This window comes from Pollicipes pollicipes, unplaced genomic scaffold (assembly GCF_011947565.3).
Source record: "Pollicipes pollicipes isolate AB1234 unplaced genomic scaffold, Ppol_2.1 Scaffold_4002;HRSCAF=4701_pilon_pilon_pilon, whole genome shotgun sequence".
Lineage (NCBI taxonomy): Eukaryota > Metazoa > Arthropoda > Thecostraca > Pollicipedomorpha > Pollicipedidae > Pollicipes > Pollicipes pollicipes.
Window position 1 is genome coordinate 32312641 of NW_023596420.1, and position 27798 is coordinate 32340438.

Consider the following 27798-nt stretch of genomic DNA (forward strand, 5'->3'; position numbering starts at 1 on the left):
AGAGCCGTGCGGCGGGTGTGGGTGGAGGTGTGCGTGCGGGGAGCTCGTCTCCAGACCGCGGTCTGCCTTCGTCTGCGTCACCTCTGCCTTCCCTCGCAGGTATGCAAATTTCTGACCTGAACACTGGCCCGCTTTCGTGTTCAAGGGTTTGACCCCAACAGAAGTGTTCTCAGACTGTGTTTTTGATTAGGGAGAAAACTATTGATTCCAAAAAGCGGCCTTTACACGCCAGCAACCTCAGCATGACAGTAGTATTGACAGCTTTGCCCTTCTTGCTTCGACTCGCTGCAAGCAGCCCTGTCACCTAAGGGACTCCGCAAATCTGGCACCGCTATGATGCAGGCAACGCGTACGTGGGGTGGGAACATGAAGAAATGTTGCCCCACCTGTGCTCGTGTCCTACCCGTGGCAGCTGCACACCGTGGACGTCGGAAACGCCGTGGAAAGTGCGACGGTGCATAATCGGCCAATATTTATACCACAAATTACCAAGGTCAGTCACAGCAGCACACCAAGTCACATGACGCGAATCAAAGAAAAAGAAAACACGTCAGAGTCCGTAGAGGTTGCTTCCTAGACGATTCCTGCTCCTAATGCTACTCCCAGTTGGTAATCATGTCGGGCCTTCAGGATTAGTCCCCTTACGTGTCCTGTGTGCACGAACCAGTGCCTTCCCTCGGATAAAAATATGCTCCGTAGAAAGTGGCAGTATTTTCTCTCTCTGGATTCCGTCAGCATATTTCTACTGCGAATGTGTTCCTCACCCTGCAATAGCTGCGGGAAAGCTGGCCTCAACACGGCGCCTAGTGTAGGTGAGTGACACAATGGTAATTTCGAGTCGCGTTACCACGTCAGACAAAGCGCAAAGTGGTCCCGTTTGATCTGTTCGGGATTTGTAGGGCTGGAAAACCGTTTCTTGGAATCCTGAGTCTCAGTTTGCCTAGGGAGATAGATCGAAGCTGTTTTGGGTCTACCCGATCCATATTGCAGTGGGATATCCCAGCGCAAACGCATTGCAATAGGTATTTTGAACATTAAATGCAAAGATTGCAGGGTAAAGAATGAATTATAGCAAAAGGAAGTTTGAAGCATCATGTGGATCAGGGGAGATAGCAGAAAGTTCTAAATAAGCAGCTATGCAGCAAAACATCATTTGTTGGTGAGGACCCAACCGATTTGACGACCTCCTCATCCGCTGGATTTCGCTTACGACGCATATTAAAGAAGGGAGGGCAGTTGGGTGCCCGTTGTCAGAATCTGTTGAAACTATCCAGACGTTTTTGATCTAAAACAAAAGCTTACAATCTGAACTACGTTTTCATTATACTTTATGAAAAACGTGAGCAGTACACTCAGCAGGGAACAATATACAATATCTGACCTACTTGCGTGAGGTGGTATCAGTCCGTATGCTGATCTAACCGACCTGCAATGTCCAAACATTCAAACCGGCTGCGCCCCCTTGCATTCGGCTTTGTAATTCACGTGAATTAATACGTTTTTGCGAGCTATTTGCAGGCTAGCTGGTTCTCAGCAGCGGATGGGGAGTTCTAAAGATGAGCAGGTAGAACATGAGATGTTGATAAGATGAAGATGTTGATCAAACCATTACAGTGCAGCCAACTGCGCTTGACTGTCCAGTCCATATTGCGTCCATCTAGTTGGTATTGTTGCCTGATCAGGTAACCGTTTAAGTAATAGTCTACCGGGGTTATCAACACTCACGGATGTTCTCATGATATATAGCTTGCAAAGGATAAAGGCAATGCACACTGTTGCACATTGTACATCGAAGCGCAGCGAATGACAGTGTCGTCGTTGCCAGACGCGTAAGTTGGGAGAACCGCGGTTTTTTGTCGAAGCAAAGTGTCTTACAAATTTAAAGAATTTTGAAGGCCTCTCAGTGACAGAATCAGATTATTCGTGACGCACACGGTACTCCATGTGTTTTTGTAAACACGAAATACGCCATTGCAACTGGCCGGATTCAAAGTCACGCTTTTCATTGGCGGTGACGGCATATCAGTAATTGCGTACCAATGCATGAAATGTTTTTTACTCAAATACCACAAAATTTTAACACAAAGCCTGTGAAGGGACGCAGATGTACCGTTTGTGTCGATTCTTTTTATGTGTCAATATGGTGTTAATATGAAAGCCAGCAAGAATGTGAATTTTGCCCCCTGAGCCCTTACGTTCACCCCATTGCTTGCAATGCATACCGTAAAAAAGGAATGACTGGAGCCAATTAAAAGCCTTACGCCGTTATTGAACTTGAAAAGAACGCCGCGTTGATCCACAGGTCAACCTGATCTTGGTGTGCTGTGTTCAAGTCGTACTGGTTTTCCATCAAACCTAGGGCTGGTCTCATTTTTCGAAGATGGCGGCCGACTACTTGAATTTTACTTACAAACGAAAGCACGGCACTGCGGGTGAGAGCATACTACATCACGTCCATGTTCCATTAATCATGGTTTCGTATTTCACGCGTACCATACAATGCAGCGATTTATGGTATCTCTTCATTTCTGGCTCCTGTGAGATCTGAGCTTTGTGAAATATTTTGGGTTTTACGCCATCAGTTCGTTGCTCTCAATCACGATGGATCACTCGATCATTTTACTTTTTGTCAGATGTTTAGCCTGCTTTTGATGCCTATTTTTCTACAGCTGGCTGTTTAAATGACCTTTCTACGATACACTACTACCACGCCATTGGTGCCCACAGAGCGTTGGTTTCATTATTTGCAAAGCGCATTTGGAACACTGATTTCATTCGCGGTTTGCATAAAAAGATACAAATTTATTGCTTGCTGGCATTTTTGAAAATCAGCCCGCATACCGAGACCTGTCGCATCAGAATCATAAAAAGTCGACTGGGCGTTCCTCCGTTTCGCTCTATGCGTCTTAAACGCCGATTCAAATGCCTGACGCATAACAAGAGACGAGGCGTTGTCAAGGGACGGCGCTGAATAGCTGGGCCGATACTGATCGCAGCGACTACCATATGCGTCATGGGACGACAATTTCAAGTCATTGTCCGCCAATTTTCGGCCATGTTTCGCCACAATCTGATGAGCGGCAAAGTGGAGTCGCTTAGGAATGTGCTCTGCCGTAGGTCTTGTCCAGTCGCTTGTGGCGTTGATCAGAATGCGTGGATTCCTGCGGCCTCCTTCGTCCAGCGGCTTACTCAAGCGCGTATCCACCGCAAGCATGTGATGGCATGTCCACGGAATTTCCACATGCTTTCGGCTGTCAGTCAGGATCAGTGTTATATTCAGCGGACACGCGCACAAGCAACGACCTCATAGCTACTTGAAAACGTGTCAATACTCTCTGTCCGTTCTCCTCGCAGTCGCCGGCTTGAGTCATCGGAGGCGTGCCAGAGAACGGTCTGTGCTGTAATTATGATAACTGACGAGTGGCTTGGTTTCTTGATGACTATCGCGATCGATCGCTGGGAGGAATCGGGGTGAAATGGATAGTCTCCGGCTGTGAAGACGTAACGTAGGAAGCCGCGGGCGCCAGGCAGCTTGGGGCGACGCTGGCTGTCGTAACGGTTCACTCTCATGTGATGGAGCTTCGTCACCGCGTGGGGTGATATGCCATATATATATATATATATATATATATATATATATATATATATATATATATATACAGAGACACACTTAACATCCTCAGCAATGCCAGTCGATGACATGAGGTATTTGTTGTACTATCCTGTTCTTGAAGATATTTATGGCAAATGCTAGGCGTGTTTGTTGCTAGCAGTTCTCCCTTTGTCAGATTCCATGCGAGAAAATTTGTGGTCGCGCCACGGTGTGAATGACAGCCAGGTGGAACCTTTGTCTAAGTTGATTGCGCTTCTAGGCCAGCTCACAAACATCCTCCCGAATGTTTTTTCAAGTCTGGGATGAATTGAACAATGACATTTTGTCAAGAACATTGCAACCAGTGAGTTTTTATCAGATGAAATGAGTGTGTAGTCTCTTGCCCGCTTTAGCCATCAACAGCTGTTTGCCTTTCCTTGAAAGATGGATTGCTTGTGGCATACGAGCACGTGTTTTGGTCGAAAAGGCTCGTTCCAGAGTGATCTGAAGATGTTCAGTGACTGTTTTGTCGGTTACTGCTGTGTTAGTGACATGTCCGAAGTTCAGAGTTTACATGCTTGAGAGAAAAAAAAAACTACGAGCAGAATTGCGCACGGCTCACCCCAGGTACCTGACTTGACGTTCGAGATGCAGACTGTTATACAGATATGGGTGTAACCACGTTTTTGACATTTGGGAGGGGATCAAGTTTTGTTCGGTCGGACTGGAACCTTGGGGGGCAATCTGATATGAAAATGACATTTTGATATGAAGGGCCTGAAAAACGTGTGTTTTAGGGACCAAATTGGGACGTCAAAACGCCATGTCGGGCGATTGGGGGACGTTCTCTCAGCCCTACCCCCCTCCCCCCCCCCCTCCTCCAGTAGTTACACCCACTACAACCGATGTCTACCAATGCTTGAACCCAGCACTCTAGTGGCTGGATCCCAACTCAAGGATGGTCAAAACAACCACTCTGGCGGCCGTAGGTGAACTAATATTTCTGCCTTACCCGGTAGAGGGCACCTGTTGTTCGAGCCGTCGATCCCGGGAAACCTTCCCCGCCGGGTTGGATTTGGACCAGTCAGAACGCTCTTGGCTAAAAAGTTGGGAGCAGTGGCAACTGAACTGTGGCGATCTGTTGCAAGTTACGCAGCCTGTAACGAAGGTCATAGGTGGACCGGCGGCTAGCCGCACGCGGGGCCGCACGGATGCCGCTATGCGTATTGTTTTACAAAACAAACTATACTGCTTGTTTAGATGAAGGTGTTCTCAAACTGATTCCTGGTGCTTTTTACATGATTTGGAGTTATTACCATCTGGCTGCTTTTTCCAATGCCGATCGAGGGGCTGAGAGCTGTGGGATGTTGTAAAGGTGGCTGGCCGGCCGCGGTACATTAACAGTGTCTCACGCAAAGATATGACACGACTTATTGAAATGTCACGAACTGTGTGTAAATATTTGGATCAACACCTCGAAATTACAATGAATGATATCTCCGACTCGATTAAAGATAACCTGAATGTAATCTGTACATAATGCAGTGTTGCTTTTATGCGGCGAATTTTACTCACATTCCATGCGTGGCAGGAACAGAAGCTTTTGCACCGATTTGGCTTGCCATGTCTCGGACGAAAGCTTTTGGCCGAGCGAGCGTTTCATCTTGACGAACATTTTGTCCGACGTAAGAAAAAAGACCAGAGGTGAAAGGTACGGGACCTTGATGTTTGCAGGAAATACAAATATATTTCATATTGGGCGAAAGGCACATTGCAAACTGCCCCAAACTCCGCCTTGTGATATTTTTGTCCGCCTCGTATCATGTCTCAGATCAGTGACAGGTGTAGTATATACGAATTGTGCCGTAGAAAATTGTGTTTGATGCAGCGATAAGTGTCGTACAAATCACAACTTCCGACTATATCCATATTTCGGTACCTGGCACCACACTTGCAACTTGGTGCATCCGTCTTTACAAACATAAACCCCGCTGGAATGTCGCGACCTCTGCTGCCAATAACCAGCACGTTTGAAACCGCGCAAATTCATGTCGTTCCCCTCCCCTCATATCCACTTTCGGACTCCGCCTCTGCTGCCTCTTGTAACCGCCTCTGCAGCATGTGCACATTAAGTATCGAGTACACGGCCAACAATAGGCTTATAATAGCTGTTACATGGGAAAACTGCCTCTGATTTCCGGACCGCAACCAACTTTGAATCACCGTAGCATACACTATACACAATCAGTACATCTCCCACATACGCTTATACCAATCCAAGGTCTTTCACAGACATCACAAATGATTACCCACCAACGATGTATGTGATGGTCGGACGACTCGTGTCTGTCAGTCAGCGGCTGTCATCATTACGCATATCTGTGACGGCCCATCTGCCAATACGGGCAGTACTGACGGTCAGCCAGTCACCAATCAGCTGTGACAGCCAGGGTCGGCACAATCTGCCAATACGACCAGTGCTGATGGCGAGCCAGTCACCAATCAGCTGTGACGGCCAGGGTCGGCACAATCTGCCAATACGGCCAGTGCTGACGGCCAGCCAGTCACCAGTCAGTGTTGACGGTCAGCTAGTCACCAGTCAGTGGTGACAGCCAGCCGTCACCAATCAGTGGTGACGGTCAGCCTGTCACCAGTCAGTGGTGACAGCCAGCCGTCGCCAGTCAGCGCTGACGGTCAGCCTGCCACCAGTCAGTGGTGGCAGCGAGCGCAAGCCCAACCGGGCTGAGGTGACTCACTCTGTGCTGGCCGGCATACCCGTGACCATGAGCAGAGTGACTGTGGGCAGAGCGGCGGAGCAGAGGGAGCACTGCGTCTGACTGACACCAACTTTAGAGGCTTCAAAATAGAGCCGTGAGCCCAGTGACAAGAGTGCCTTCTAGAGCGCCGACTGACAAACTCAGGCGTGATCTTGGGTCGAACTCTCTTGGCACAAGACGCAGCACACACAGGCTTACCTGCATTTAAAGCTTCGAGACCCACTGCCACACTTCCAAAATGACGTCACGACATTCACCGTCCCGGCCACACCACAGCACAACTCTTGCCGCAAACTTGCACATTGCAAACACCCGATCAAAACCACTTAACTGTCTCATTTCATTTCAACGCTCCTTCATGCCTGCCACAATAAACTAGGGAATCAGCCCCTCTACACATCCAGACAATTATACGGAGACGGTCTGGATGGTGGGGAGAACTGTAGGGTGATCTGCATGGTGGGAAGAGCTGTACGGCGGTCTGGATGGTGGAGAGAGCTGTACGGCGGTCTGGATGGTGGAGAGAGCTGTACGGCGGTCTGGATGGTGGAGAGAGCTGTACGGCGGTCTGGATGGTGGAGAGAGCTGTACGGCGGTCTGGATGGTGGAGAGAGCTGTACGGCGGTCTGGATGGTGGGGAGAACTGTAGGGTGATCTGGATGGTGGAGAGAGCTGTACGGCGGTCTGGATGGTGGGGAGAGCTGTACGGCGGTCTGGATGGTTGGAGAGAGCTGTACGGCGGTCTGGATGGTGGAGAGAGCTGTACGGCGGTCTGGATGGTGGAGAGAGCTGTACGGCGGTCTGGATGGTGGAGAGAGCTGTACGGCGGTCTGGATGGTGGAGAGAGCTGTACGGCGGTCTGGATGGTGGGGAGAGCTGTACGGCGGTCTGGATGGTGGAGAGAGCTGTACGGCGGTCTGGATGGTGGGGAGAACTGTAGGGTGATCTGCATGGTGGGAAGAGCTGTACGGCGGTCTGGATGGTGGAGAGAGCTGTACGGCGGTCTGGATGGTGGAGAGAGCTGTACGGCGGTCTGGATGGTGGAGAGAGCTGTACGGCGGTCTGGATGGTGGAGAGAGCTGTACGGCGGTCTGGATGGTGGGGAGAGCTGTACGGCGGTCTGGATGGTGGAGAGAGCTGTACGGCGGTCTGGATGGTGGGGAGAACTGTAGGGTGATCTGCATGGTGGGAAGAGCTGTACGGCGGTCTGGATGGTGGAGAGAGCTGTACGGCGGTCTGGATGGTGGAGAGAGCTGTACGGCGGTCTGGATGGTGGAGAGAGCTGTACGGCGGTCTGGATGGTGGAGAGAGCTGTACGGCGGTCTGGATGGTGGGGAGAGCTGTACGGCGGTCTGGATGGTGGAGAGAGCTGTACGGCGGTCTGGATGGTGGGGAGAGCTGTACGGCGGTCTGGATGGTGGAGAGAGCTGTACGGCGGTCTGGATGGTGGAGAGAGCTGTACGGCGGTCTGGATGGTGGAGAGAGCTGTACGGCGGTCTGGATGGTGGGGAGAGCTGTACGGCGGTCTGGATGGTGGAGAGAGCTGTACGGCGGTCTGGATGGTGGAGAGAGCTGTACGGCGGTCTGGATGGTGGAGAGAGCTGTACGGCGGTCTGGATGGTGGGGAGAGCTGTACGGCGGTCTGGATGGTGGAGAGAGCTGTACGGCGGTCTGGATGGTGGAGAGAGCTGTACGGCGGTCTGGATGGTGGAGAGAGCTGTACGGCGGTCTGGATGGTGGAGAGAGCTGTACGGCGGTCTGGATGGTGGAGAGAGCTGTACGGCGGTCTGGATGGTGGAGAGAGCTGTACGGCGGTCTGGATGGTGGAGAGAGCTGTACGGCGGTCTGGATGGTGGAGAGAGCTGTACGGCGGTCTGGATGGTGGGGAGAGCTGTACGGCGGTCTGGATGGTGGAGAGAGCTGTACGGCGGTCTGGATGGTGGGGAGAGCTGTACGGCGGTCTGGATGGTGGAGAGAGCTGTACGGCGGTCTGGATGGTGGAGAGAGCTGTACGGCGGTCTGGATGGTGGAGAGAGCTGTACGGCGGTCTGGATGGTGGAGAGAGCTGTACGGCGGTCTGGATGGTGGGGAGAGCTGTACGGCGGTCTGGATGGTGGAGAGAGCTGTACGGCGGTCTGGATGGTGGAGAGAGCTGTACGGAGGTCTGGATGGTGGGGAGAGCTGTACGGCGGTCTGGATGGTGGAGAGAGCTGTACGGCGGTCTGGATGGTGGAGAGAGCTGTACGGCGGTCTGGATGGTGGGGAGAGCTGTACGGCGGTCTGGATGGTGGAGAGAGCTGTACGGCGGTCTGGATGGTGGGGAGAGCTGTACGGAGGTCTGGATGGTGGGGAGAGCTGTACGGCGGTCTGGATGGTGGAGAGAGCTGTACGGCGGTCTGGATGGTGGGGAGAGCTGTACGGAGGTCTGGATGGTGGGGAGAGCTGTACGGCGGTCTGGATGGTGGAGAGAGCTGTACGGCGGTCTGGATGACGTGGAGAGCTGTCCGGGTATCTGGATGGTTGGGAGAGCTTTACGGCGGTTCTAGATGGTGGGAAGAGCTGTACCGTTATCTGGATGGTGGGGAGAGCTGTACAGCGGTCTGGATGACGCGGAGAGCTGTACGGTGATCTGGATGGTGGGGAGAGCTGTCCGGGTATCTGGATGGTGGGGAAAGCTGTACTGTGGTTCACGGCTTCTAGAATCACTTACTGAGCTCAGAAATACATGAGGCACACATCAGCGCGCAGGCCACCCGCCGTATCAACGACGCTCAAAACTCGATTTTGACCACGTCTGCGGCGGTGACCAGACAACTGTCAAGTTTGGATTACTCAAGTAGATAGGTGCCTCGTATCAAGCGAATTCGACTCTAACTCCAACAAATCCTCAATATGCATGTTTTCTAAGGAACTACATCTGATATTACTGCATTGCCGCAATCGCAGAATGTGATGGGGGGAGGGGGCGGGGGCACAAGTGCGAGCGTGACGACCTTCCATGCCGTTGGCTCTGTCAACTGTGACGGCCGGAACGCTACCAGCCCCAGGTTAAATGCACATTACTGGTGTAAAAGGCGGGTTCACGCACCGACTTTTGCGTTGTTTACAAGATGGTGTTGTCGTTACCTCACCTGCTCATCATTTCAAATGGCCGCAGGAATGTTTTCTGATTTGTTAAATTTTGTCTCGAGTTTGTCTCGGAGATGTTTTATCGAAAGTCTAATCTTCTTACGTTTATCACTCTGCCATCGATTCACACTAGCAGTATCTAAGATGGGTGGCAGCGCTTCTCGAAGGCCTAGGTGTATCAACGCACAGCCTCGCTCAAAGCTCCCCATCAAACTGCGCAGGCCCGCACCCGAGAATTTTGCCGATGCGAGCTGAATGAAGTAAGCGAATTCCACCAAACTGGAGTGTGTGGCAAACTTCCTATAGCTTCCACCTGCGCAAGCAGTTTGCACAGACAGCTCACCTCACCTTTGAAGACCAGTCATCCATGGAAAATCTTACACCTACACCATCTGTCTGCTGCTTCTTGGCACGGTGTGCGGCGAAGACACCCACCCGGTGGCGTTGGCAGCGACGGCGGCAGTGGCGGCGGCGGCGGCGGCGGCGGGTCTCGGTCCGCCGCCGCCGCGGCCACCGCGACCGCCGCAGTCAACGCGGCGCCAGCGCGCCGGTCGGCCGAAGTGTGCGCGCTCTGGCGGTACCGCACCCACGTTCTCGCAGTCCACGGCCAGGACAACAGCGTGTCGCGAGTGGAGTGTTGGTGGCGCGGTGAGAAAGAGAAGGGCGCTGCTAGATCAGAGAGAGAGAGAGAGAGAGAGAGAGAGAGAGAGAGAGAGAGAGAGAGAGAGAGAGAGAGAGAGAGAGAGAGAGAGAGAGAGAGAGACGGTTGAGAAATGTGAGGCTAGGCCTGCCGGGCTGCTGTGGAAAAGGCGGTGGAGGAAGGAAGAAACGAGCGCCTGGCTGGTCGCGGGTTCGTTACGGGCCTATGCCATTGCGGGTGTGTGAGTGGTCTGGCGAGCTCTCTCGGAAAAAAATTAGTGTGTGGCCACACATATCGAAGACGTCAGCACAGTGACCATGCAAGCTGGTGACTTCCCACACGCTTGGGTCCAAGTGGCACCAGCCTAATTTATGGTGCAGTCTGAAGTGGAAAGGCGCAATGGACGTCGTTGGCAAACCGGTCTGAACTTCTGGCATCTTTCTCCTTCGAATTCCTCCTCCTGCGAAGGACGAAGCAGAGAAAGACGAGTCAGCTGGGTACAGGACAGCGCAGACAGCCCATGAGACGTTACCGTGCGTCGGCAGTCCGTTTCTCTGACCGTGAGCACGGCCCGACTGAGGGTGCCGCCGGCGAGTCCCCCCGCCAAGATCAGCTCCCTCGATCCCACCAGTCACCCGTCACCAGCGATAGCCAACAGACGCCTGAACACTAAGCCGTGTCTCCACCGCGGGCCTTTCCCAGCCCTTCTTACGGGGCGCGACACACCCAGCGGCGTTCGGATCCTCCCACCCCGCCTCCTCCCGCCGGGCTCCAGTGAGAGGTCGCCGCCGGCCAGCGAGCCCACCTGACATCTGGCGGTGACATGGCAAGCGCCCGGAGAATGCGGCAGGTCAGGCTCCGTCGCTGCCAGAGCCTGCAGCCCATCCACAGCCTCGTGCTGACAGGCAAGTGATCAGGAATCCCAGCTGTCGCATCACGAGGCAACTGTGTGATAAGTATGTCTCTGGACCAATTGTCAAACCACTCGAGTACCAATCGAGGCCGAGGTTCCCAACGCGAGATTGGGGCGAGAGAGGTAAGAGGCAAGAGGTGGGAGAATGGTGAGGCCTCAGGGAAATTGCCGTTTAACCAAATCATGTCCGAATCAGCAAATATTATCTGCCTTCTAGAGGGTGAGGTTGACACATGCATTGCCATGCGCCACGTGCACTGAGCCCAAAATATTAGCTAAAGTAGCCAGAAACAGGAGCAGTGTTTCCATCGCCCTGGGGTGTTCGCGCACGAGAAAGACAGGAGTTTAATTTTGTGATTTTATTCGTGTTGTCCAAATATAATTGTTGTGTAAAACACTTTTATGGACCTTACATGATCCGACCAGTCGCTTACACGATCAGACCAGCCGCTTAATGATCAGACCAACCGCTTACATGATCAGACAAACCACTTGCATGATCAGACCAGTCGCTTACACGGTCAGACCAGCCACTTAATGATCAGACCAGCCGCTTACATGATCAGACCAGCCGCTTATATGATCAGATCAATCACTTATATGATCCGACCAGCCGCTTACATGATCCTGTTCACAAGAAGAGGTAAGATACACAAGACCTACACTAACTGAGGTTGTTATCCAGTTTGGGGAAATAATAATTTGATCCCTCCTCAAGAGTCCGACGCATGTAAAAAGGTTGAAAAACACTGATTTAGGAGACCCTTTTGTGTGGTGTGCGGTGACTTTAATGATGTAGGGCTTGGAAGGTGTTGTTACAACATCGCCTAAAGCATGAATGGAGCAAGCGACTTTCATAAGAAAAACCGAACTACGACCCATGTAATAACTGTCCAATCAACCAGCAACCTCTATCCCTTATAATAAACAATACAACTTGATGTTTTCGCTTAGTATGACACAAAACAACATGGCGAAGTTATCGCGGGAGCCGCGATAAAGAATACGAGACACACACATCTCGTGGATTTGGATGACGCTCGATGGCTATAACACATCACGGTTTTCTTTGAAATATCAGGAATGCGATTTCGCACCGTACCTTGTAATACGCAGACGCTACGTATGGTGCAGATAAACTGTTCCAAAGAAACGAAATCAGTTGCAACGCGTTACAAGATGAGGGCAATCTCCATGACATTACAGGAGAGCAAGTTAGTTCATGGCATGTACGCCTCCTAAAAATGCTCGTGGACGATACATTATCAACGCATTGGTTTTAAAGGGGCCCATGAACGCTTTTATCCAAGTCAGTATACAGCTGCGACATCCTTTCCCATTCGCCGGTAGGCCTCAGTAGTACCGATGTCTCTGCTCAGTACTCGTATCATAGCGGTACGAAAAAGTCCGCCGATATGCACACTGTGCAAGTGACAATAGATAGCGACCCCTTAGTCATTTTCACGCTAGTTCTCATTCGTCTCGTGGATAATTTGGTCACACCGCCTACCACAGATTATTTATTTGAGATGCACGGAAAGTAGGAAAAAGAGACGAAACTCATTTTTATCACGTATTTATGATATAGATATGATATGGTATGATATGATGTGGAATTTATGATATGATGTGGTATGATATAGCCGGTACCCTTTCTCTTGGAAGCGTTTTTGTTTCATCGTTTTCCGTTTCATCATCTTACCTCTGCATATTGAGCCCCATGTGACCACATCACCAAGCACCACAAGCGGGAAATGGCGAACAGGTACGTGATGGAAATACAAACTAAATCCTGAGTTTAAGATTAGTGCTATTCTGAGAGCCCTGATCACTCAAGTTGTCATGCTCCTCTTGATCATGTTTTCCAAGTCGTTCAGATTTGGCACGAAAGCAGATCCCTGTGTAGTGAGGCTCGCGTTTAAGGGGTTGCTGTGACCCTTTTTCTTTCAGGTGGAAGAGTTCTTATAATTACAGACTTCCTCTCGTTTTAGAGACAATGCAATGCAAAAGAATTGGGCGACGTAACGTCTGTTAGTCAGAGACGATGACAGCGAATCAGCATGTTTCCTCTCGATCCTATAGACAATGGTGCCACACCAAAACAATGATAACATGCTGGCTATCACCTGGTATCTCTCCTGGGAAAAATGGATGTTGGGAAATGATGATTCACTTTGCTAGAATCTTCTCTGTACATCATCAAGTTCCCTTGTCGTTACAAAAGACATGAAAAGAACACCATGAAAATAAACAAAGCTTACAACAACGGATGAAATCCTTCCTCCATTCTCTCATGACCCAGTCGGTGCTGGAAGGAGACGATATATTTATGTTCTACGCCGCAGTCTCCAGATACCGTGGAGCCCGACGTTGCAGTTTCCGCGTGATCATTTCACCCTGGGCCTCATTGGTACGCGCGACTGCCAACGGATAGAAATGCTGGTGAGTGGGCTCGATAGCGCTCTCGCCAGGCTGGCATGTTTTCTCTGCTGAACACCATGAAATCAATCAGCCGTTCGACGTGGAGGTCACGTCTTCATTAGCCTCTGATCGGGCGTCACCTTTCCCGATGGACCGTGAGCCGTGCCTGAGCGGCGCGTGGGACCACTCCTCTGCATGACACTGCCCCTCGGTCATTACCTCATCTCCAGTCCGGCGATGCCTTCCCGGTCAGTGCTTTCACCTGACAATGCCGCGTTTTAGCGATAAAGCTTTCTCCTGACGGCATGGCCTTGTCCCGTCTATGACGCTTCGCGGTGTTGGCGTCAATCCCCGACGACGGAGCCTGTCTGTTTCGGTGACGCCGTCATCTGATGCTGACAGGTGCCACGCTCAACCGCGCCCCCTCCTGCTCACCCTTGCTCACAGGCTCCCGCAGCGCTCTCACGCACTGGCACGGTCGCACGGCGGTGCCGGCGGGGCGCCGGCCGGCCGGAACAGGCGGCTAGGAGCCCCGCTGGGGCTGTTGTCGCAGCGTCGCCCTCCCCCGGCGCCGCGCGGTCCCACCCCGCCCGCGCCTCACCGGACCTCGTCCAAGTTCCGCCCCGCCCGCCGCGCGCGGTCCCACCCCGCCCCTGTCGGATAGCGCTCGATGGACCGGCCGCAGGCTGGACGGACTGAGAAGACAACGACGTGAGCTCGCGTGGCTTTGTTCATTGTGACCTTTCCAGAAGGTTTTCAGCAGGTTTTGTTGTGTGGTGCACGGTGGAGGCTCGTTCTGGAGAACACGTGTCTGCACATAAAACTTTCACTGCGTGCCGTGTTATGTCATGCATCAGCCAAAAAATGCGTTTCGGATATACTTCTTTACCAAAAAAGAGATAGCAATTATAACATGAGTTTACACATGTGTCCATTAATCTATAGTCTCTTCCCGCAATCGCACTTGCATCTTCTGTGGTAGATTTGGAGGCTTTGAGCTAAGACATGAAGTTCAGACCAATAAATGATAACAATGTACGTCAGCCAAATCAAGTCATCCTTTTTGTTTGTTAGTGACTTATCTTTCCGGGCTTTTAATCACGAAATCATGCGACAGTTTTTGTGGTGCAGAGGAGGCCGATGTTACATGGGACGTGATGGCCTTCGAAATATACTGACTTTTTGTCACTGAGCTCACCATGTGACTGTCCTGTTCGGTTTCTTTTGAGCCTGGTTTAGCTCGCCTCCAGGCTCCAACGAGATCCTTTACGTCACGTGGCTGCTATAAATCGCGGGCAATATAATAATCGCGGGCAATATCTAAATTCCTAGAGCGATTCGTTGTAGCGCGTTTCAGTCACAATTTATACCAATATCACAGAAACCCATAGTTATCATTAGATGTACACTAAGTGCTGGTCTGTTTGGGGCTTGCTGCTAATCCAGCACTTTTCTTTTGATGCTAATGAGTTAACGAAAACAAGTCGTTTTGGATTCCCTATTGGACACTTTCAAAATATAGTTGTATAGATGCTGTGAATTTGAAGCGCAAAATTTCATTTGATTTTCGGATGGGAATGTTCTTATAGGTGAATAGAAACGTTTGATATTGTTTGCCATTGTGACATGGATTTGAATTCGAATGCGATCATACCAGTCAAGAAATGTCTGCATACGTTGTCCATCAAGTTGCGGATGGATAACAAAAAACTCACCGTCGAGGGCCAGCTCGAGAAATCCAACTATTGCACCTTACCATTTTGTTCATCACAGAGTCAGGAAGGGGGTTATACGTACTAGAAGTAATATTTACGGAGTTTGTGTCTAAAAATGGATAGATTCTTCAAGCAGGTTCTTCGCTCTGTCAGCGCTCTGCCTTTACCCTGTCAGGTTTAGTCTCGAACACATATTCTGTGAAGAGCCAGTGCACCATTAGTACAGAAGCATTGTGGTGCAGCAGTTATGCCACGGGACTACGGTGTATGAAGTGCAACTGAAGCTTACGATGCTCAGAGGATAAGTTATCAGCTATCTTGCAGTGAGAGCTGAAATAATGCGCTGTGAAATTTAACATATTGCTTCTCATTACTTTCTTATCATGCTGCTCTTCCCCATCCTTGTTTGTAAATCAAGATAGCAAAAATTGTTTTGGCACATCTTGTACCATTTCAACCCAAAAAAAGTTTCTAAAATATCGGTTACTGCTTGGGCTCTGGCGGATATATCACATCTCCTAAATATTCGTCTGCTGGCTTTGTTTGACATACCCGCTGCTCCTCTGGGTCAGCTAATATATTTCCGTTTTACCTACGCATCTCCAACTGTTCCCTACCGGCTACCCACAGGAGGCGCGTCATGGGCGTTGTCAGCCACCTTCACGGGTTCATCGCTGGAAATCACCGATGTCTGCCACAAACACGTCGCGTTCAGACCGAGTAATCTGGTGGTCATAACCCAAGTGTCGACTTAAACAACGAAAAGCTGACAGCGATCGCTCAACCACCAAAACTAATAGCCTTGGTGGCCGTCGAAATTGGCCCTAAAATCTTAATTATACCGCCGAGCACCCTTTGGTCCGGTGGCTGCTTCTCCGACGCGGGTTCACCTCACTAGCGAGCACTCCATCCTGGACCGGCACCCTCGGGGCGGAGCGCATCACTCGCCTCGACGCCGCCGCGGGGTCACTCCCGTCATCACTGCCGGGCCGCGCCGGCGGGTCTCACCGGCCGACCCGACGGCGACCCGCCGGCCGCCGGCGGCGTCGCGCGCGACGTGGTGCCACCCGTCGTCGTCCAGGGGTTAATGGCGTGCGGAGGCCGCCCCGCCGCCGGCGCCCATCCGTTAACACTCATTGTCGGCGGGCGGCGCGGCCCGCCCTCGCGTAATCGCGGCCCGCGCGGTGCGGTCCGCCGGCGCGCCCGGAGACGGAGGCTGTGGCGGCACGGTCAGGCCGGAGACGGAGGCTGTGGCGGCACGGTCAGGCCGGAGACGGGGACTGTGGCGGTACGGCCGGGACGCAACTGAGGTGACTCAGCTCAGGGCCGATCCTGGGATGCGTCGTAATGCAGACTGATTTTTGCTCGATGGTTGATTGATGTAAATCAGCAAACAAAAACGGATGTCCAGCTTGCAAGACATGCTCAATAGTAAATGGACGATACGCAGCTATCTACATGGTCCCATAATCCTACCATGGGTCCCAGAACTGTGATGGCGCGCTGCTCTTTTGAGCTGCGCCTCAGAACGAGTGCATCGACTGGGCTGCGGTTTGTAGCAGATGGTGCTGCGGTCCGCCTCAACACCGCAGTATGACGCATGGGGACCCTTGGGCAGCAAGCACTCAGGACACCATCTGGCAACGGAATGAGCACGAGTCCAACCCGGAGAAGTAACTGTGTTACTCTGCACTTGGCTATGGGAACACTTAAAGGGAGTGTTCCACATCTGTATCGGATTTTGAACTGAAATAGTCGACTTGAATATCATTCGGTGCAGTCCACAGCCCTTCTTGCTTAAGCCCTGCCCTTCCTGAGACCTACAACCCTCTACTTTCTGAGCTGCATGCTCGCGAAGATGTGCAGACTATTTCGCGTAGACTATCTCAAGGTCACACAGGCATTCATGGCGCCGTAATAATGCATTCAAATCCATCTATTCTATTGGCCATGCGGCGATCAAGGCCAAGACAAATATTATTATTGAGTCGCTCATATCTGGCGTTCGTGAGCACGATTTTTAGATATAACAGCCGTCAATTCACACTCAATGTGCAAGGTGCGATGACGCAATCAAGCAATGACGTTCGAGGAGAATATATACACGGTAGGGAAATCGTGTTGTCCAAAGCAGTCTTTTCCACTTAAAATTTTACCATTAGCTATAATTGCGCTTACTCTGTCGTATCTGATCCTTGCTTCAATATCTTCAAACGTGGCGTATTCCCTTTAAGCTCTGGATATCATGTTGCATATTCCGGGCTTGCACATCGGCTCCACTGACGAATCTTCAAAAAACGGGTGGCTGGAAGGTCATTCCATTCCATCTATCAGCCCCTTGGGGACTTAAGAGCCAAAGTGCTGACAGCAAAATATAACGAATAATATATATATATATATATATATATATATATATATATATATACATGTGTGTGTGTGTGTGTGTGTGTGCGCGTGCGTGCGTGCGTGCGTGCGTGCGCGCGTGCGCGCGTGTGTGCGTGCGTGCGTGCGTGCGCGCGTGCGTGCGTGTGTGTGTATGCATATATCAGTGTATCTAGCGTGTCAGTTCCTGCCGCCGCACTTTTCAAAATGCAAGCACAGGTACCTGGGCATTTATATCATTTGTGATTGTCATACGCTTTCCCTTTTGCTCCGCCTGTTCAGTTCACTCGCCTGCCAACGTGTAGCCGTGGGCGAGTAAGCTGAACAGTTTTGCACCAATCGCATGCGACGGCAAGACCATAGAGCATGTGAAAGGAACTCATGACGTCAACCACACACAAGCCTGGCGTATCTCATCGGGTCCTTCTCAACAGTCGCGCTTGCTTACCTGGCGCCGTAATCTCCGTGCTAATATGTTGCGCATCACCAGGTGAGAGCTGTCGGGGTGACGCGGGTGAGGGTTTAAGATATTGGTGTTCAAGATATTCGCAAACAGCTGTTCCGATTAACGTCATGTGAATGAGAAACGGAAGTAGGTTTGCTTAACTAACCGTAGTCGATGTCACCAATTTCCTTATTCTTGTTCACCTCACGTTGTTATTAGTGAGACTCGGTGTACCTAGTTGGGAGCATGGATTCATGGACAGCAAAGCTCCAAACTTAACGCCGATTCACTCGAATTTATCGTAAAATCTGTGGAGCTCCCTTCACGTTATTGGCTTCATTGTGTTCATAAGTAGTGTGCGGTTCGATTGGCCATGATTAATGATGTGAGAATTAGTCATCATCACGTCAAGCTCGTAAAATATGATTTTCCTCAGAGTCAGATTCGATGGCATTTAAATTAATGGACGAGGGAGGAGTGTTTCCCCAGATATAGATCTGTGGAGTGAATAAAATTACTGCCGACCTGTAAGATATGTGCATTTTGTGCATACTCCACTCCATCTGCGCTCTATCTCGTCTCCGTTATATAATAAGCGTTTACGTCTAAGCCTCATCAATAACGATGCAAGTATCTTTACGTTAAGATGCTTAACAAACGTACATACATTGTGCTGCACTGAAATATGTTTTAGGTCACGAACCCACTAGTCTGTTCAGATCCACTGAGGTTAAGATTTGCCTTTCGCCATGAGCGTCGTGGGACCGCCGGGTCGGAGAGGTCAGGACCCCAGTCTCGCCGACCCTCCCGGATCGAGACTGGCCCGAGGCAGCACTCGCGGCGGCATTCCCGTTCCTCACCCGTCCAAATAAACCAATTTGGTGTAATTGCACGTGACTGCGCGAGGGCGGGCTCGGCGCCGAGTGGGTGGGCGGCCGCCGCCGCGGTGGGCTCCGCCTCTTCCGGGTCCGCGCTGACGGTGGAGCGGTGCTCCAGGCCAGCTGACGGTGGAGCGGTGCTCCAGGCCGGGCTGACGGTGGAGCGGTGCTCCAGGCCGGGCTGACGGTGGAGCGATGCTCCAGGCCGGGCTGACGGTGGAGCGATGCTCCAGGCCAGCTGACGGTGGAGCGGTGCTCCAGGCCGACGGACTGTGCAGCGGTGCTCCAGGCTAGCTGAGTGTGGAGCGGTGCTCCAGGCCGGTCTGACGGTGGAGCGGTAGGTCGGACTGATGGTGGAGCGGTGCTCCAGGCCGGGCTGACGGTGGAGCGGTGCTCCAGGCCGGTCTGACGGTGGAGTGGTCCTCCAGGCCGGTCTGACGGTGGAGTGGTCCTCCAGACCGGGCTGACAGTGGAGCAGTTCTCCAGGCCGGGCTGACGGTGGAGTGGTCCTCCAGGTCGGGCTGACGGTGGAGCGGTGCTCCAGGTCGGGCTGACGGTGAAGTGGTGCTCCAGGCCGGGCTGACGGTGGAGTGGTGCTCCAGGTCGGGCTGACGGTGGAGTGGTCCTCCAGGCCGGGCTGACGGTGAAGTGGTGCTCCAGGTCGGGCTGACGGTGGAGCAATGCTCCAGGCCGGGCTCACCGCTCGGCGATTGACGTCAGGGAGCGACTAGGTATTCTAGTTCGACGCGGTGCTCAGGTTCTTTGCGATCTCAAAGACAGGGATGGTAACTCGGCATAACGTTTTGAAATGCATCGAAGCTATGAAGGCTCGTGATGGTTGTGGATTCCGATTCCATGCAGTAAGCACGCCTTGCAGGATCTGCCAAGGTCCCATCATCCTTGAGATCCCAGTGGGTGGAGCCGGGGCGAGGGGCAGAGATTCTCGTAACCGTCCTGTTAGAGATTTGTGCCCCCGGCGGCTGCTGACGGCTCCGCCCTTATCGTACGTCGAGCACGACAATCAACACCACCTGCCCCGCGGGCAGTGGTGGAAAATGGAGGAAGAATGTGAGGGATGCGCAGAATGTGCCCCAAGACGAATGCCAACGTAATTTCCCATGGAATAGTCACACGGATACTTGTTGAATGCTTTTCCGAGATCCACTTCCAGTAAACCCTCACCATGGTTCAGGCCGATGTCAGTTAAACACCACATAAATATGTGGAAGAGCAGAGGCTCCGAAGGTGCATTTTTACACGAAAGCTATGTGCGAAGCCCTGTAAATTAACTGACTGACACGCGATGAAATACTTAACATGCTTTTTCCAAACCAATGACGTCAATTCTCGTTGTTTTACAAGTATGATGGTCACAAAACCCTCTCCCCGTATCTAACCTTCATTTCGCGATCACCATCCAGATTAAGGGAACTTCTCTCCGGTTTCCTAGAGAAAAGCAAAAGTACCGCAACGCTTGACCCTGCAGTGTTAGGGGCATGGAAGGCACGAGCGCGTCTAACGCGGCGACGTGTGATCTCATGATGGAGTGCGTCTGTCGTTTCACCTCACCGCCTCCAGCGACGCAGTGACGCAGTGAAGTGACGGGCCGTGTCTGGCCGTGGCTCTCGGCCGTAGATGACAGATGGGACGACACGGGGCGACGGGTCACTCCGCTGTGGAATGCAATCTCCCCGCCCGAGTCTGTCGTTAACGATTTCACGCGTCGGTCGACCGCCGCCCTCCCGGCGGCAGCCTCCGCGCCGCCGTTTCTGGAACCTTCCACTCGACTAGGACGGTTTGTTGGTATGGAGTGGGAACGCCAGCCCGAGAGAATGCATCGTTCTGGATATCGCTGGAGGCATGCCAGGGGGCAGAGGTCATGGTCCCAAGGCGATGGCAATTCAACTTTTACTGTTCATATTTAATTTTCGTGTCATGAATACCAGGTGCGCCACAAGCCTGGTCCCTCCCCAAATTCGCTGCTGGGTCTGGTTTTGTGGGGCGTGTAGCCCCAAACTGGGCGTACAGCATGTCATTGTCATTGTCATAGCCTACAGCGCAGTGTCACCTCCAAAATACTCCATGGCGCCTCCATACAACCGTCTGGTATTGCGCGGAGGTGAAGAGATCAAGGACCCACAAGCGCCCTTCCTCTCCTTTTGATGTTCTAGATTCCTCGGTCGTGTACGGACCTGAATTGAGCCTGGTCGCTTAGCATGGTAGCATGTTAGCATGTAAGCGTGGACGAAGCTGAAGTTTGGTTGACTAATGACGCCTACGCTTATGTCACAGAGCCTGCAATCTAACCAAGTCGTCATCGCGACTTTACGACACAATCAACTGCTGAAGCTATCTGGTGTTGCCTGTCTCTCACCCTGGAGGGAAGGGCGGGCACCGCAGTGAATCAAACTCTGTGCCTCTGGTTTCCCCACACGCGCAGTCTAAACACTACATTCCTGGTACCCGCAGTCTAACCACCCAGCCAACAGATGCTGCAAGCTGAAGGTGAAATTCGCTTGTTTCTTGAGAGGGGGACCACAGGTAAAGCCGGTCGGGGACCGTGAAGACATCAGACGCAGCTCTGATCTGTGGCGCCCACGGCCTCTTTCTACTCCACCCAATAATTATCTTTACGACTCACGAGAACTCTTTGGTTTTGTCCAAAGTTGTCTTTGTGTTGGTGAAAGGGTGGCCTTGCCGTTCAAGACAGCCTGAAGCTGCCACGGTTGTTGGCAGCCAGAACGGTGCCAAGGTGGCGCGCTGAACAGCTGGAATGCGTTCATAATACACCCTCCCAGTGTGGGCGTACAAATTCGAAGTGACGGGCATGATAGACTGAAAACCGAACAAGCCAATGATTGCAAACGCTGTCTTTAGGTCTTGGTGGCACTGATAGTGCCTGCCATGGAGGCTGGGTTCTTGATAACAAAAAATGATTCAGCTGCTGGATTTTCGACCCCATGAGCTCTTATGTTGGAATTAGTTTACTTTCAACGTGCAAGCAGGCGTAGGTTAATAGACATCATCAGGCAATGAGTGGTATATAAAATGGGAAAGTTCATAAGAAGTCCGATGATCGATAAATGATGTGGTTTAAACAGTACCTCTTGGCATATTCAGTGTCGGTTATATCCGATATAAAAGTTTGTGATGAAATTGGGTGCCCCATCGCAGTGACAACGTGTCGTCTCAGGGCTTTGGGGACAGGACGAGTAATACTTTTTGCCTTGTTTGACTTCGTGTCACGCCATGAGGTAAATGTTTACGCTTTCCGGGGCTGAAGACTGTCCCGCTGCACCTTTCCACTTTTGCCGTCCATGTCCCTCGTTTCCGAATTTTACACTTTTCAACGCTTATGGTGTAACCTCCACTTGAAAGGTGTGCTTTCTTCCGCACACTGCCGTCACCCCCTTCGCGTGCTCACCTTGACGGCGTACCCTACAACTCCGCGTGCTCACCTGGACAGCTTACCCTGAACCTCCGGGTGCTCACCTGGACGGCGTACCCTGCACCTTCGCGTGCTCATCTGGACGGCGTACCCTGCACCTCCGCGTGCTCACCTGGACGGCGTACCCTACAACTCCGCGTGCTCACCTGGACTGCGTACCCTGCACCTCTACCAGCCTGCTGATCACAGCCAACGACTCGAGCGTTTCCGCCTTTGGAACACAGGCTCTGTGTGTTGCAGACGGCGAGCTGGGCGTGTACAAGTCGGTACCGCCGCCGCGGGACCTGGGCGTTACGGGCGTCACAGGCGGCCCGCCGCTGCCCGGCCGGCTGACGGACCGGCCGCTGTCGGGCAGCGACCCGGCGCTGGCTAACCTCGGCGGTCGTCTGCTCCCCGCACAGGTCACGGTGAGGTCCTGCGGTCACGAGGAGGTCACGGGGTGGGCGTGCGTAGGGATACGGCGACTTTACGAAAATGGTAAGGAGATTGTGGTGAGGTGCAAAGGGGAGGGAAGTCACAAGAAGTGTCATATGATGACATAAAGGGTGGTAGGGACATAGTGTCACAAGAGGGTCACAGCAGACATAACCGCATAAATGCTGCAGGAGGTCAGAAACATGATCAAGGGGGCGCGTAAGAAGATCACGAAGGTTGCAGGAAAGGTCGCAGGGCCACAGGAGTGTCGCGAAGGGTCCACTGTGCGACTGATTCAATTCGTTAAGTACTACAGACGCTTTGACTCTGGTCGCACAGGTTATTCCGGAGTTTCAATGTGCAGCCTATGCTCGTGCATTGGATATCGCAGTGACGGTGAGCATTCAGTTTTTTGTGAATTCTAGCTGCGGACCGAGGCTGCCGTCACACGTGTAATTTTTCAATTATTTCATCGTTGTCACTGGCACTTTACGACGCACTCAGCTGCTGACCCTATATAATGTCGTCTGTATCTCATGTTGGCGGGCAGGATTGACACCACGAGAATGAGGTGTCGGGTTCAGGGGAGGTCACGGGATGGGCGTGAGTGGGGTCACAACAACTTCACGGAGAGGGCAGGGAGGTTGTGGCGAGGTGCAAAGTAGAGGGTGCAAAGCAACCCCGTACCAACGGCTTCCCAGACGAGCACCTCAACCACTACACTATCCGCACTAATTGTATGACTTCAAACAAAAATGCAACTTTTACAAGGTGGTGAGCTATGAGCGATGAAAAAGGCGCACTGTTAGCGCCATTTATATCTGACTTCGCCATGTTATTATGTTTAGTGAATATTCGGTATAAATTTTGTACAAATAGATAGTTTTAGATTTCTAAATTATGCACGCCTCTGAGTTTGAAAATTGTGGATTCAGAACGTAAGACAAATGGCACCGGGCTATATGCGCTGAAAGTCGCGCGTCTATATCCTGCGTAAATACATGTTCCTGCTCTCCGTTTCCTCCAGACTAGGCTTATTCACGGAAATACCGGGTGTGTAATCAGCCGCACCCAATCTCAGGACGAGCCCCCGAAGATTCTCTCTTCAGCTCATATCGCGCGGCTGACTTTAGGTCTGGACCTGTCCGCTGCTCCGCGTACTGTGCAGCTGGCGCCAGACCCGGACCTGCCCGCTGCTCCGCACACTATGTGGCTTGCGCCAGGCCCGGACCTGTCCGCTGCTCCGCACACTATGTGGCTTGCGCCAGGTCCGAGCCTGTCCGCTACTCTGTGTAATGTGCGGCTGGCGCCAGACCCGGACCTGTCCGCTGCTCCGCGTACCTCGGTGGCTCTCAAGCGTGATAAATCGAATGACAGAAACTGCGGGTTCGTTTCAATGGGACGCTGGCGGCGCCGCGCGTAACGCCAACCACTGTCAGTGATTCACGCGGAACAATATTAATGGTGCGGGAGATTAGGCAGGAATGCTCGCTATACCGCTGATCGAATTACATTCCTCGGCGCATCCTTGGCTTCGAGGTGATAGCTGGAAGTGGCTCGAATGCCGAGGGGAAGAGCAGAGAAAGAAACAAATATCTTACAGTTGTAGCTTAATGGCAGTTTCAGTCTTCGCTCAGCATTGTGCTGCGCTGTCCAGTAGATCTACAGCCGTTGTCAGTTTGGTTCTCTTGGAGAACACTCATGCGGCATGAGTGCACGTCTCATACAACCTGTGCGCCTTTGAAGGCTGCCGCGCCGTTGGGTGTTAATTATCGATGCGTGTTACAGTCAACCACGCCGTAACCACTCGCGGCAGTTGCAATTTGTCCAATAAAACATTTGACGTGGTGCGCAATTAAAATCGTCGCATCTCATGCCCAAGTGTGACGCATTGCCGGCCGTGCTCCCAAAGCGGGGATGCAGCTGAATTATTAAGACATCTCGATTGCGCTGCAGCTGGCGCGCGGTCTAAGCTGCGCGGGCCTCATTTAGTTTCCGTGACCAAAGAGAGGCGAACTGAGCTCGCAAACCAGCGCCGCTTGTGGGCCGATTCATGACCCGACACCGCATGGACGGAACCCACAGACAGCTCCATCCGACGCCTTATCTACGAGAACATCTGACTAGGTCAGGTTCCCAGAGGCGGTTGGGAGTTCGACATCGTTTCACTGACCCGTGGGGCGGGCTGCAGCCTTGTGATCGCCTCATCAGCGCGGTACCCTTCCCTGCCACGGAGCTGCACACAGCCATGCACGCTGGTCCGTTACAGGCGATAGCTGTTGCTTTGCATCGACCCCCCCCCCCCCCCCCATAGCTGCAGTCGGTCTGCAGCACACCGTGTGTGTGAAAAAAAAACACTGCCGGAGCAGAAGACAACCATGATCCGTCTAACTCTTAAGGACAGTTGGTGGAACTAGGTGATTTCGGGGCTCGACTGCTTGACCTAGTCATTCGTCCGCGGTTTAGCTCTGGTTGCATGTTTGTTGCGCGGCAGCCAAGGGCGGGATACCACATTGCAGGTCCATGGGGCTAGCCTACATCGATGTCGTGTGATGCATTCAAAACCCCCCCCCCCCAAAAAAAAATGGTACCGTCTCTCCCTTCCTCCAGAAAACAAGGGTTCGGACCACTCCAACCCCAGTGCTGGTTACGCCATGGTGAGGGTGGGTATATTAATACAGGCACATGGCAAAGAACGCGTGGCCGTCGGTTGATTTACAGCCACGATGTTAGAGTGTGCAGTTGATTTCTTCGCATCGGTAGAAGCTTCGCGATTTACTCTGCGTTGGTTTCAGTGTTTGTCTGAATTCCCTCAATATCTGGCTATGCGTGCATAGTCGTTGGAAACCTTTCATGTATGGGGGGGGGGAGGGAGAGGGGAGGTAGACAGCGTAACGTTAGGGGGAGGAGGGGGGCTAGACAGCGCAACGTTCGGGGGAGGAGGGGTAGGTAGACAGCATAACGGTAAGCTCTGGTGCGGTTGCAAGTAAGCCTATTAAAATATGCTTTAAAATCTTAGAGCCGTATATCATTGGCCTCCTCTCATGACAAACATCACGCCCCTTTTGTTTCGCCCTTAAGCACGTTTAGCGGACAAACTCACCACACCTGCTTAGCCCAACATAGCGTTATCAGTGGAGAGGGGTCATCACCCAGGGTAGCCAGTGCGTACTGAGTAGGGAGGGAAATTGAAAATAATCAAAATTTCGTAACGCGATTTATGGGCGGCCCCTTGCCGTACAATCTATATGCTATACAGAATGTAGTTTGTCATGGTGCCGTGGATGCAAGAAAAGTTGCAGATTCAATAAGTCAACATTAGGTGTACAAAGTAAGATATGAAAGCTCATTGATCCGCCAAATTCGTGTTCAGCCAACAATAAATCAATTAAAACAAAAACTGTCCGGCTTCTCCGGAGCTGATCCCGTCCAGGTTCATTGCAATTAATGAGTGGAAAAACAATGGGAACTTTATCCATGTCCAGTTTATGTCAATCTTTGAGCAAAACTGCTCGCCTAATCGGCATTCAACCCAGCGGATGAGATGTCAAAGTAAGATGCACTCAATAAGCTTGTTTTGGCGGCTAGCTCGTAGCAGTAAAAACTAGATGATAACATTTTTCTCACGGGTGCACGATAGGATTAAAATAGCGGTAATTTTTCTTATCAAGGCGGATGAGACGAGCTCAACAGCAGACCAATCCGCATGGTTCCCAGGGATGGCAATGACACCTACTCTGAGAACTGATCTGGCCCTGAGTGATCTTGTCAGCAACTCTGAGCTGCTTTCGGAAGTCACGGATTCGCTACCGTGGTGAGGATAGCTTAGGGAACCGTTACACAGGGTTGAAGCCAAAATGTCTTTAAACTACTGCAAATTGAAAACAGGTTATTGCCGCAAAAACAGCTGGTTCCAGGATCGTCACGTGAGTTATTGGCAGACATGGCCTTAAAGCTTTTGCATGAAACGCGGACAACGTATAAAGCTGCTTATTTTGTGCGGGCGTTTTAGGTATGATTGCTATAAGACCTGGCAAAACATGCGAACAGTGAGGCGAAAAACGAAAGCAAGCGGAATTATTTAACAAACCCTTTACAGCATTGGCCGTCTGCACCCGTCGATACACAACGAAATGTATTCTCATCGGTTGGCAGGCGTGATACCGATTATCATTTATTTGCTATATGTCGAATTATTGAACACTTTTTAGAAAACCAAAAATATGCACAACACGTTAGTTGGGGTAAGTTAGGGCTAGGGCACTAATAAATTTTGCGTGTCCGATTTCAGTTCAGTATCAATGAAATGCACATCCATTTTAAAAGAGGGGGGGGGGGCGAAGCATTACTTCTGTTCCGCATGTCATGTGGGCCATATCTCGCCATCCAAAACCACAAACGGCTTAGAATATGCTGTTATTAAACTTTGCACCAATGGGTGCTATTTAAATTTAACATTTTGATGTCTTCTCTTGCAGTAACACGTTGACTGCCTCCGGAAATGTGCGTAACGGCTGTTGAGGTTTTTAGTGGGACTCATTTCCTCTTGAATTTAGATTTGTTTCCTTATGGAGCGTCTTCAACAATGTCCTCATTCTATCATTTTTAGTCCGATCTTTACGTCACATGTTACAATCGATGCTTTGCTATTCGATCATATCCACTTCGACATTTATTCCTGTTGGCATTTAAGGCATATATATTTTTTGTCCGATCATTAGCCATCCGATTTATGGTCATGAAAGCGTTTGTAATACACATTTTAACATATGTTTAAGAACGCTTGTGAACACTTATGGTGTATTCAATCGAAATGCACCGACAGCATCCAGTACTTCGGGCGTCAATGTTTTGAAATATCACTACACCAGTTTCAGAAGGGCATTTGTTTTCCAGGGTCTACCGATCCCACGCGCCTGGCAGGAGAGCAATGGAGTGAGCCAGTCGATGTTCGACGTGGCCAACGCCGCCCCAGATCGGACGACGAACGGCGTGCTCACGAAGAGGTACCACCACATCAAGGACATGCTGTCCAACCGCTTCA

The 27798-nt window shown here is 51.6% G+C and overlaps 1 long non-coding RNA gene across 1 annotated transcript; it reads left to right on the forward strand.

The window, feature by feature from the left end:
• LOC119094034 (uncharacterized) lies at window positions 1-27743 on the forward strand. Its single transcript, XR_005093744.1, has 3 exons — window positions 1-99; window positions 22581-22747; window positions 27651-27743. It is a non-coding gene; the product is annotated as an uncharacterized LOC119094034 (long non-coding RNA).
• The last annotated feature ends 55 nt before the right edge of the window (window positions 27744-27798 follow it).